The 12,057-nt window shown below is 41.5% G+C and overlaps 1 pseudogene; it reads right to left on the reverse strand.

Annotated features, from left to right (window-relative positions):
• Positions 1–11,484, reverse strand: part of LOC127310229 (uncharacterized) — a 42,329-nt pseudogene extending 30,845 nt beyond the window's left edge.
• Between the last annotated feature and the right edge of the window lie 573 nt (positions 11,485–12,057).

Raw genomic sequence — 12,057 nt, forward strand, 5'->3', positions numbered from 1 at the left:
AATAAAAGCTCTAGCACAAATATAGTAATCCATGTTTCCCTCTGTGAAGGGCCTTTCTTCTACTTTATATTGAGTCAGTTTACCTACTTCTTTCTATCTTAGAAGCAAACACTTGTGTCAACTGTGTGCATTGATTCCTACATACTTGCTTATTTGCATTCATCATATTACTTTGTGTTGACAATTATCCATGAGATATACATGTTGAAGTTGAAAGCAACTGCTGAAACTTATATTGCTTCAAAACCTTCTACTAAGAATCTATTGCTTTATGAGTTAACTCCTATGCAAGTCTTATTGATGTTTGTCTTGAAAGTACTATTCATGAAAAGTCTTTGCTATATGATTCAGTTGTTTAATCATTGTCTTTACCATTGCTTCGAATCACTTCATTCATTTCATATGCTTTACAATAGTATGATCAAGATTATGATACTAGCATGTCACTTCAGAAATTATCCTTGTTATCGTTTACCTACTCGAGGGCGAGTAGGAACTAAGCTTGGGGATGCTTGATACGTCTCAAACGTATCTATAATTTCTTATGTTCCATGCTACTTTTATGATGATACTCACATGTTTTATACCCACTTTATGTCATTATTATGCATTTTCCGGAACTAACCTATTAACAAGATGCCACAGTGCCAGTTCTTGTTTTCTGTTGTTTTTGGTTCCAGAAAGGCTGTTTGGGCCTCGGAATTCGACGAAACAAAGACCAAATATCTTATTTTCCCGGGAAGGTTCCAGAAGTCTGAAGGGGAGACGAAGATGGGCCAGGGGGCCCCCACACCACAGGGCCGCGCGGGCAGGCCCCTGGCCGTGCCAGCCTATGGGGAGGACGCCCTGGTGCCCTTCCGACTCCGCCTCTTCGCTCATATAAGCCCTCGTGACCTAAAACTTTGATACCGATTGACGAAACTCCAGAAAGACTCCAGGGGCGTCACCGCCATCGCGAAACTCCAATTCAGGGAATAGAAGTCTCTGTTCCGGCACGCCGCCGGGACGGGGAATAGTCCCCGGAGTCATCTCCATCGACACCACCGCCATCTTCATCGCCGTTGCTGTCTCCCATGATGAGGAGGGAGTAGTTCTCCCCCGAGGCTGAGGGCTCTACCGGTAGCTATGTGGTTCATCTCTCTCTCCCATGGTGTGATCTTTATGTGATCATGAGCTTTGTATCACTATTAATCTATGTGCTACTCTAGTGATGTTATTAAAGTAGTCTATTCCTCCTCCATGATGTAATGTTGACAGTGTGTGCATCATGTAGTACTTGGCGTAGGTTATGATTGTAATCTCTTGTAGATTATGAAGTTAACTATTACTATGATAGTATTGATGCGATCTATTCCCCCTTTCATAGCTATTGTTGACAGTGTGTATGCTATGTTAGTACTCGGTCTAAATTGCAACGGTCTATTATGCACTCTAGAGGTTACTTTAATATGAACTCCGGATGTTGTGGAGCTTGTTTACTCCGGCTTGAGGTGTGCTTTTATAACCCTACACAAGGAATGGTGTTTGTTATCCAACAAGAGAGTGTAGAAAGTAGCATTTATTTATTCAGTTATGTGATCAATGTTGAGAGTGTCCACTAGTGAAAGTATGATCCCTAGGCCTTGTTTCTAAGCATTGAAACACCGTTTCCAACAAGTTCTGTTATATGTTTGCTTGCTGCCATCTTTATTTCAGATTGCAATTACTACTTATACTCATCCATATTACTTGTATTTCACTATCTCTTCGCCGAACTAGTGCACCAATACATCTGACAAGTGTATTAGGTGTGTTGGGGGCACAAGAGACTTCTTGTATCTTAATTGCAGGGTTGCTTGAGAGGGATATCTTTGACCTCTACCTCCCTGAGTTCGATAAACCTTGGGTGATTCACTTAAGGGAAACTTGCTGCTGTTCTACAAACCTCTGCTCTTGGAGGCCCAACACTGTCTACAGGAATAGAAGCGTGTGTAGACATCAATAATGATCACGAATTTTATCATTGGTGATCCGGTCAATATGCTCTTTGCATTATGCTATTGCTTGTTCTCAAATTACTTGTACCTAGTCACCCTTTGAACTTTAAAGGTGTCCTGACATTTATGTTTTGCTACTTCATAAAGGACAAGCTGAGTACCACTTTGTTATGTTTTCTCTATGCTAAAAAACAAACAGTTGCTTTCAGTGCATAATTATTTATGATCCTTTGTTTGAGTTACTTTTCATGTTGTAACATAGTTACTAAGTTCTATTGTTAGAATTATATCTATCATGGCTATGTTTAGAGTACTTTGATCCCAGCTCACAATGCTTTTAGAATAACTTGATCAAGATTGTGTTGGCTGCATGTCACCTTAAGAATTATTTTTGTTATCACTTACCTACTCGAAGACGAGCAGGAGTTAAGCTTGGGGATGTTGATACGTTGCAAACGTATCTATAATTTTTGATGCTCCATGCTTATTTTATACCAATTTCTATATGTTTTGTTTACACTTCGTTGCACTTTTATACATTTTCCGGAACTAACCTATTGACAAGATGCCATAGTGCCAGTTCCCTATTTTTTGTTGTTTTGTATTTCAGAAAAGTTATACAGGAAATATGCTCGAAGTTGGGCGAAACAAAAGCCGAAGTTCCTATTTTACTGTAACGAAGACGGAGTCCGGAGGAGAGACGAAGTGGTGCCATGAGACGGCCACACCAGGCCATGGCGTGGCCCAGGCCCTGGATGCAGCATGGGGTGGTGTGGGTGCCCCAGACACCCATCGACCTCGTCCTTCCTCCTATTTATTCACGATCTCGAAAAAAAACCTAAAGACCCGAGCCTCCTTCCACGAAAAGTTCCGTCGCGGCCGCCATCAACGACCCTAGCTCGGGATGGTTCTGAAGCTCTTCTCGGCACACTCCTGGAGAGGGAGATCATCACCGGAGGCCTCTACATCGCCATGCCCGCCTCTGAAGTGATGCGTGAGTAGTTACGGGTCTATAGCAGTAGCTAGATGGTTGTGTTCTCCAATTTAAGCTTCATGTTTAGATCTTGTGAGCTGCCTATCATGATCAAGATCATCTTTATGTAATGCTACATGTTGTGTTTGCTGGGATTCGATGAATATTGAATACTATGTTGAGATCGATTATATACTTGTCATATGTTATTTATGATCTTGCATGCTCTCCATTGCTAGTAGATGCTTTGGCCAAGTATATGCTTGTAACTCCAAGAGGGAGTATTTACGCTCGATAGTGGGTTCATGCCTCTAGTAATCTGGAAGAGTGACAATATCTTCTAAGATTGTAGATATGTTGTTGCTACTAGGGAGAAAACAAGAATGTTTTGTCTAAGGATAATTATATTGTTTACTTTACACACATTGCTTAATGCGATAATCTCTTGCTTGCAATTTAATACTGAAAGGGGTTCGGATGATAACCGGAAGGTGGATTATTAGTCATAGACGCAGTTGGATTATGGTATATGTATTATGTTGTAATGCCCAAATGAATTTCACAGTAAACATCTTGTCATGTATGGTCTTTATTCTGTCAATTTCCCAGTTGTAATTTGTTCACCCAGCATGTTATTTATCTTTATGGAGAGACACCTCTAGTGAACTGTGGACCCCGGTCCTTTCCTTTACACTGATAAAATCATCATGTTCTGTTTACTTACTGCAAGCATTGTTCTCTTTAATTCCACTGCAAACAAGCATCTATTCCCACACTCTACAGTTAATCCTTTGTTTTTAGCAAAACCGGTGAGATTGACAGCCTCAATGTAAGTTGGGCAAAGTATTTTGGTTGTGTTGTGTGCAGGTTCCACGCTGTTGCTGACGCCGGTAGTGCGCCCTGATGTCTACGCACGCTTCTATTCCTGTAGACAGTGTTGGGCCTCCAAGGGCAGAGGTTTGTAGAACAGCAACAAGTTTCCCTTAAGTGAATCACCCAAGGTTTATCGAACTCAGGGAGGTAGAGGTCAAAGATATCCCTCTCAAGCAACCATGCAATTAAGATACAAGAAGTCTCTTGTGTCCCCAACACACCTAATACACTTGTCAGATGTATAGGTGCACTAGTTCGGCGAAGAGGTAGTGAAATACACGTAATATGGATGATTATAAGTAGTAATTGCAATCTGAAATAAAAATGACAGCAAGCGAACATGTAGCAGCACTTGTTGGAAACGGTGTTTCAATGCTTAGAAACAAGGTCTAGGGATCATACTTTCACTAGTGGACACTCTCAACAATGATCACATAACTGAATAAATAAATGCTACTCTCAAACACTCTCTTGTTGGATAACAAACACCATTCATTGTGTAGGGCTGCAAAAGCACACCTCAAGCCGGAGTAAACAAGCTCCACAACGTCATAAAGGAATCATACACGATGCGCACACTGTCACCATTACACCGTGGAGAGTGACTCCATAGTTCATATTAAAGTAACCTCTAGAGTGCATAATAGACAAGAGTAACATCTACATATTCAACTAGATTACAAAGCTCATGATCACATAAAGATCACACCATGGGAGAGAGAGATGAACCACATAGCTACCGGTAGAGCCCTCAGCCTCGGGGGAGAACTACTCCCTCCTCATCATGGGAGACAGCAACGGCGATGAAGATGGCGATGGAGTCGATGGAGATGGCTCCGGGGCAATTCCCCGTCCCGGCAGGGTGCCGAAACAGAGACTTCTGTCTCCCGAATTAGGGTTTTTGGTGGCGGCGGAGCTACGGAGCCCTTCTGGATAAATCGTCCCTCCCTTTAGGGTTTTCAGGGCAGGAGCTTAATATAGGCGAAAGGGCAGCGCGAGGGGGTGCCCGAGGGGCCCACCCCATAGGGCGGCGCTGCTCCCCTCCTGGTCGCGCCAGTGGATGGGGAGGAGGCCGTGGGCCTCCTCTGGCCTGGCCCTTCTGGCTCCGTGGGTCTTCTGGCGAAATAGAATTTATGTAATTTTTCTGGATTTTTCCGAGCACTTTGGTTTTTGGGCCTTTTCTGCAATAAACATACATAATAAACAGAAACTGGCACTGTGGCATCTTGTTAATATGTTAGTCCAATAAATGCCATAATATGGTATAAAGTGCATACAAAGCATGTAGCTATTGGCATAAAACTAGCATGGAACATAAGAAATTATAGATATGTTGGAGACGTATCAAGCATCCCCAAGCTTAGTTCCTACTCGCCCTCGAGTAGGTAAACGATAACAAGAATAATTTCTGAAGTGACATGCTACCAACATAATCTTGATCAATACTATTGTAAAGCATATGAGATGAATGAAGTGACTCAAAGCAATGGTCTAGAGTTTGCTAACAAATAGATAATGACTAAACAACCGAATCATATAGAAAACTTTTCATGAATAGTACTTTCAAGACAAGCATCAAAAAGTCCTGCATAAGAGTTAACTCATAAAGCAATAGATTCTTAATAAAAGGTTTTGAAGCAACACAAAGAAAGATTTAAGTTTCAGCAATTGCCTTCAACTTTCAACATGCATATCTTATGGATAATTGTCAACACAAAGTAATATAATAAGTGCAATAAGCAAGCATGTAAGAATCAATGCACACAGTTGACACAAGTGTTTGCTTCTAAGATAGAAAGAAGTAGGTAAACTGACTCAACATAAAGTAAAAGATAGGCCCTTCGCAGAGGGAAGCAGGGATTAAATCATGTGCTAGAGCTTTTCAAGTTTTGAAATCATAAAGAGAGCATAAAAATAAAGTTTTGAGAGGTGTTTGTTGTTGTCAACGAATGGTAGTGGGCACTCTAACCCCCTCGTCAAACAGACTTTCAAAGAGCGGCTCCCATGAAGGACGTTATCTCTACCAGCAAGGTAGATCATCCCTCTTCTCTTTTGTTTACACATGTATTTTAGTTTTATTTATAGATGACACTCCTCCCAACCTTTTGCTTTCACAAGCCATCGCTAACCGAATTCTCGGGTGCCTTCCAACATTTCACATACCATGGAGGAGTGTCTATTGCAAAATTAAGTTGCTTACTGATAAATCAGGGCAAAACATGTGAAGAGAATTATTAATGAAAGTTAATTAATTGGGGCTGGACACCCCGTTGCCAGCTCTTTTTGCAAAATTATTGGATAAGCGGATGTATATGCCACTAGTCGATTGGTGAAAGTCTGCCCAACAAGATTGAAAGATAAAACACCACATACTTCCTCATGAGCTATAAAACATTGACACAAATAAGGAGTAATAAAGTTTTAAATTGTTTAAAGGTAGCACATGAAGTATTTACTTGGAATGGCAGAAAAATACCACATAGTAGGTAGTTATGGTGGACACAAATGGCATAGGTTTTGGCTCAAGGATTTGGATGCACGAGAAGCATTCCCTCTCAGTATAAGGCTTTGGCTAGCAAGGTTGTTTGAAGCAAACACAAGTATAAACCGGTACAACAAAACTTACATAAGAACATATTGCAAGCATTATAAGACTCTACACTGTCTTCCTTGTTGCTCAAACACTTTTACCAGAAAATATCTAGACCATAGAGAGACCAATCATGCAAACCAAATTTTAACAAGCTCTACGGTAGTTCTCCACTAATAGATTTAAACTACATGATGCAAGAGCTTAAACATGATCTACTTGAGAGCTCAAAACAATTGCCAAGTATCAAATTATTCAAGACAATATACCAACTACCACATGAAGCATTTTCTGTTTCCAACCAAATACCAGCAAGTGTTGTGGCTTTCAGCTTTCGCCATAAACATAAACAATAAGTGCTGAGGCTTTCAGCTTTCGCCATGAATATTAAAGTAAAACGAAGAACATAAGTGTTCAAATGAAAAAGCGGAGCGTGTCTCTCTCCCACACAATCATGCTAAGATCCGATTTATTCAGAGAATGAAAATAACAAAACGAAAATAAAAGCACACAGACGCTCCAAGTAAAGTGCATAAGATGTGACGGAATTAAAATATAGTTTCACTAGAGGTGACCTGATAAGTTGTTGATGAAGAAGGGGATGCCCTAGGCATCCCCAAGCTTAGACGCTTGAGTCTTCTCGAAATATGTAGGGATGAACCACGGGGGCATCCCCAAGCTTAGACTTTTCACTTTTCTTGATCATATTATATCATCCTCCTCTCTTGATCCTTGAAAACTTCCTTCACACCAAACTCAAAGCAATCTCATTAGAGGGTTAGTGCATAATCAAAAATTCACATGGTCAGCAAGGACACAATCATTCCCAACACTTCTGGACATTACCCAAGATTACTGAAATTTAATGGAGCAAAGAAATCCACTCAAACACAGTAAAAGAGGCAATGCGAAATAAAAGGCACAATCTGTCAAAACAGAACATTCCGTAAAGACGAATTTTTTCGAGGCACTTAACATGCTCAGATGGAAAATCTCCATTTGAATGAAAGTGTCGTACATATCTGAGGATTACTCATGAATTTTTTTAGGATTTTTAGATTTTTCTACAAAGAGAAAAACTCAAAACCGTGACAGCTAAAAATCTGTTTCTGTGCAGAAATCCAAATCTAGTATCAACTTTCTATCAAAGACTTTACTTGGCACAACAATGCAAGAAAATAAAGATACAAATGTATTGCTACAGTAGTAGGCGGTACCTTGACTCAAAAATAAAACAAAAATTGCAGAAATAAAACAATGGGTTGTCTCCCAAGAGCGCTTTTTCTTTAAAGCCTTTTAGCTAGGCATGATAATTTTCATGATGCTCTTATAAAGATGAGAGTTGAATATAAGAGAGCACCAAAAAGCAAATACCAAACACATTTAAGTCCAACCCACTTTCTATGCAAACGAATCTTGTAAGAAAACAAATTATTGAAGCATGAAGCTAGTATCGTAAAAAGACAAAGCAAGTGCAACTTCAAAAATTTCAACAAAAAGAGAGGCGACTTAATATTATTGAGATATATAAAATCATGTCTCCTTCTCTCATAATAATTTTCAGTGGTATCATTGATAAACTCAACAATAGAGCTAACGCATAAAGCATTCTTATCATGATCCACATGCATAAAAGTATCATTACTCTCCACACAAGCATAATCAATTTTATTAGTAATAGTGGGAGTAAAACTATCACATCCATCATTATAATCATCATAAATTGGAGGCATAGAATAATCATAATGAATTTTATCCTCAATAGTAGATGGACTGAAAATATCACAAGCATCATTCGAATTACCACATATTGGAGACAAAGCATTATCAGGGCAAAATACTTCATCCAAAGCTGAGGAGCAAAAAAGATTATTTTAATATAAACTAGCTTCCCCAAGATTGGGTTTTTCCATAGCATTAAAAATAATGGTGTCCAAAAAAAATTATACTAATAACATTACTACCACTATTATACAGACAAACTTCCATAGGTTTTTTTAATTTTCTCTTCAAAAGCATCATGTCCTAATTCAATATAAATTTCATAAAGATCTCTAATTTTGTTGTTGTTTTCCATTAAGCCTAACTAGTGAAATAAAAATAAGAAACAAAAAGATATAACAGCATAATCTAAAGGAAATAGCTTCGAGCACTCACACACCGGCAACAGTGCTAGGAAATAGCTTAGTAGTCGGAGGGTGTGAATACCTTTTACCTTACCTCCCCGACAACGGCGCCAGAAAATAGCTTGATGTCTACGCACGCTTCTATTCCTGTAGACAGTGTTGGGCCTCCAAGAGCAGAGGTTTGTAGAACAGCAGCAATTTTCCCTTAAGTGAATCACCCAAGGTTTATCAAACTCAGGGAGGTAGAGGTCAAAGATATCCCTCTCAAGCATGTTACATCCCACTGCATACCACTGCATGTTGTAGTATGCCAGTCGTTGATATAACATTCACGAAGTACCATTCCGCAAATGTTACATCCCTCAGAGTAGTACAACAGAACATAGCAGGTCCATAACTCATTCACATATTATTACAATTAACATACACATGTCATCTCGGAGCTCCTCTTGGGTCCTAAGAGAAGTACTCCTGGGTTCGGGGCGAACCCAACTTAACTTACAATATAAGTGTCTCATTAAACTAAACATTTATTTCCTCGAGCAGCTAAATATTAAGAGTTCGTGCTGCTCAGCTTCAACTACTCATCAGATATCTCTAGGCTTGTTCTCCTCCGGAAGCCTCCCCGGATCCGTAGACTATGAGATAGTCTACGCCTTCCACTCCTCCTGAGAGGTCAGGTTCATCATAGCCGATGATCTCGGCTTCTTCATTGTTGTTGCAGTCCTCTTCCAGACGATTCAGACAATCTAAGCATGGGATTTAAGAGTGGTATGAGTACGAGCGTACTCAACAAGTTCATTATAGATAAGAGGTGTTTAATGCACTAGCTACGATATTAGACCAGAAAGTCTAATACCAATGCAAGTTTTGATAAACATTTCTTCAAGAGATTGCTTTTATTTCAAAGAGCTATGTCCGTCAGCCTTCACCAGTTTACTAGAACTTCATGGAGCTCCTTTCCGGCCGCGTTCGCAGTTCCTCAATCCCGGAACAGGGAGTGACAGGTCACAGTTCTTTACACTCTGCAGAGGTGTGTTGCTTTACCCATAAGAGATCTTAACCTTGGTGCCAACCGGGCAGCTTTCCCGTCCACACTTCCTTTGGTGTGAGGCCCGGTATAAGGTCATAGTCAATCATATTCCTCCGCTACCTCGCACACCCACCCTTTGTTGCAAACCCCGACCCTGGGTCCTCGTCGGTCCCATTATTCCCGTAATTTCAGGGTGGACCCCGACCACGACAACAGTCTGGGATTGAACCAAACTCCTTCGCTGGTAGCTGCAACCCATCATAGACCACATTACCGTGGGGAATTAGAATGGGATCCCCACCCTCAAGTTGTTCCGCAAGCCGCAACCGCTACGGTATGCACAGCATGACCGTGGGGACTTAGAATGGGTTCCCCACCCTCAAGTTGCTCCGCAAGATACAACTGCTACGGTAAGCGCATCCGTTGATGTACAAGAGGTGGAAATACGATTGACTAGTCTGTCCCACTCCAGATCTTATGGTTAACACGGTTATTACGGCACAAGAATCACTGGCGACATTTGTTGTTTAATCCTAGATGGATATAAACCCGTGCAATGGAACCTCCACCATATCAACACAATCCATGGTTCCATTGCCCACCACATAGTCATATTCATAGTTATGAAAGTAGTGGTTTTGATTTTTGTGCAATAGTGATAACCATAATGCTTTGCAAGTAATTTGATAAAAATACTCAAATGACATGAGCAAGTGATGAACTTGCCTGAACACTGCAAAGTTTTGCAGTTGGAAGGTGTGGACTGACCCTTGTCCTCTGTCTCTGAAAAATAGCATCATTGTCCGATAAGGGCAATGGTTAAAGAAGCAGTTATGCATGATTCCAGTTTTAGGGTTTGTTCCCCCCCTTCCGATGTTGTCATTATTTTATGTAAGAGGTTAATACTAAGAATAATTTGAGGATACTTGATTTAAAGTAAAATACAACCTTGGAATGTTGTCAAGGTGTTTTTAAAGTCCAAATACATTAATGGACTTATTTTCATTATGGGAAATTAGGTGTATGATTTAAATGATTATTTAAATCATCAAAACAGGAATTATTCTTAATTGTCTTCAAAAATTCTCTTTGATATTTTATTTAAATAGAGAATTTTATGCTGATCTATTTTCATATTTTTAATTATTTTTTTAGAGCTTTTATCAAATTTTTATTGAATTTCCAAGTTTCTGGTTTTTTTAATGAAATTTGGAAAAGACTGATTTGCCCCTGGGCCCACCTGTCAGTGCGGCCCAGCGGTTAACCCTAACCCGAGCCGCTCGTCCGGCTCTGTCGGACGCACCCGTCCCCTTCCTCTCGTGCACGCACTAACCCTAACTCCTCTGAGCTCTGGCGACTCCCATGTCGCCGCCGCCTTCGCCGATTTTCTCCGGCCAACTCCGGCCATCGCCGGCGGTGAGATGGGTATCAATCGAACCGCCGTTCGACGGCGCTTCGATTGATCCGCGTCGATCTGCTTTTCCCCGCCGCCGCCGTTCTTCCCCAACATTCCCGTGACATGACCGCGGGCGAATCGCCGCGATCTTGTCGTTGCCGACGAGCCTGGCGCCATGGCGTGATGGCGCCGCCGGCCTTCGCCGCCGTGGTGCGGAGCGCTGCGGCGCTAGTCGGGCCTGGCATGGCCTGGCCAGGTGCCGCCGTGCCTTCGGCGCGCGCCGCCGTGGCCGCCACGGCCACGCCTGCCGTCTGCTCGCTCCAGGTACATGCGCCTCCATCTTCTCCCTCTCTTCATCCTCCTCTATGCCATGCTCTAATTACTCGTCTGCCTCTCCTCATGGAGATGCTGGCACTGCCTGCTGCTGTTGCTTCTGTGCCTCTGTGTGCCTTGCCAAACCAGCCCGGGTGCTGTGCTGGCTGCTGCCATGCGTATGCTGCTGCTGTGCATTAGCCATGGATTCTGGTTGCTGCTGCTCTTCTATTTTGCTCTATGCACTTCTGTTGCATGCTATATTCCTACTGTGGCCTTTCTGTGATTGTTCATGAACATCCAGTGATGCTCATGGCCTGCTGGCTGGCTCCTGTGATCATTATTGCTACTAGGATATCCTGTATGTGCATACTCTTGTCCCTGGCTTGATCACTATGCATGATCCTTGTAGTATGCAAGTGCCAGTGTCTCTATTCCTGATGCTATCTTCACCAATTACTCAAGTGTATTTATTTATGGTGTTCTGGCTTGTTTGCTGTGTGCAATTCTTGTAAATTTACAAGTGCCAGTACCCCAGAGTGCTCTTCTGTGTGCTATAATTTCATGATCATGCTTAATTGAGTATTGTTACTGACTTGGCAGCTCCATCCCTTGATGGAATGCTTCTGGATACAATCATAAAATGGTTTATGATTTAGTCTGTGATTCAATTGTTGCTTATCTGTGGCTGTTTAATGTACAGAATTAATGTGGGATACTAGTGATTGATTCTAGCTTGTCTTGGCATGCTTTAGCAGGCCCTGATGATCAAATGATC

The sequence above is a fragment of the Lolium perenne genome, chromosome 6 (genome assembly GCF_019359855.2).
Source record: "Lolium perenne isolate Kyuss_39 chromosome 6, Kyuss_2.0, whole genome shotgun sequence".
Taxonomy (NCBI): domain Eukaryota; kingdom Viridiplantae; phylum Streptophyta; class Magnoliopsida; order Poales; family Poaceae; genus Lolium; species Lolium perenne.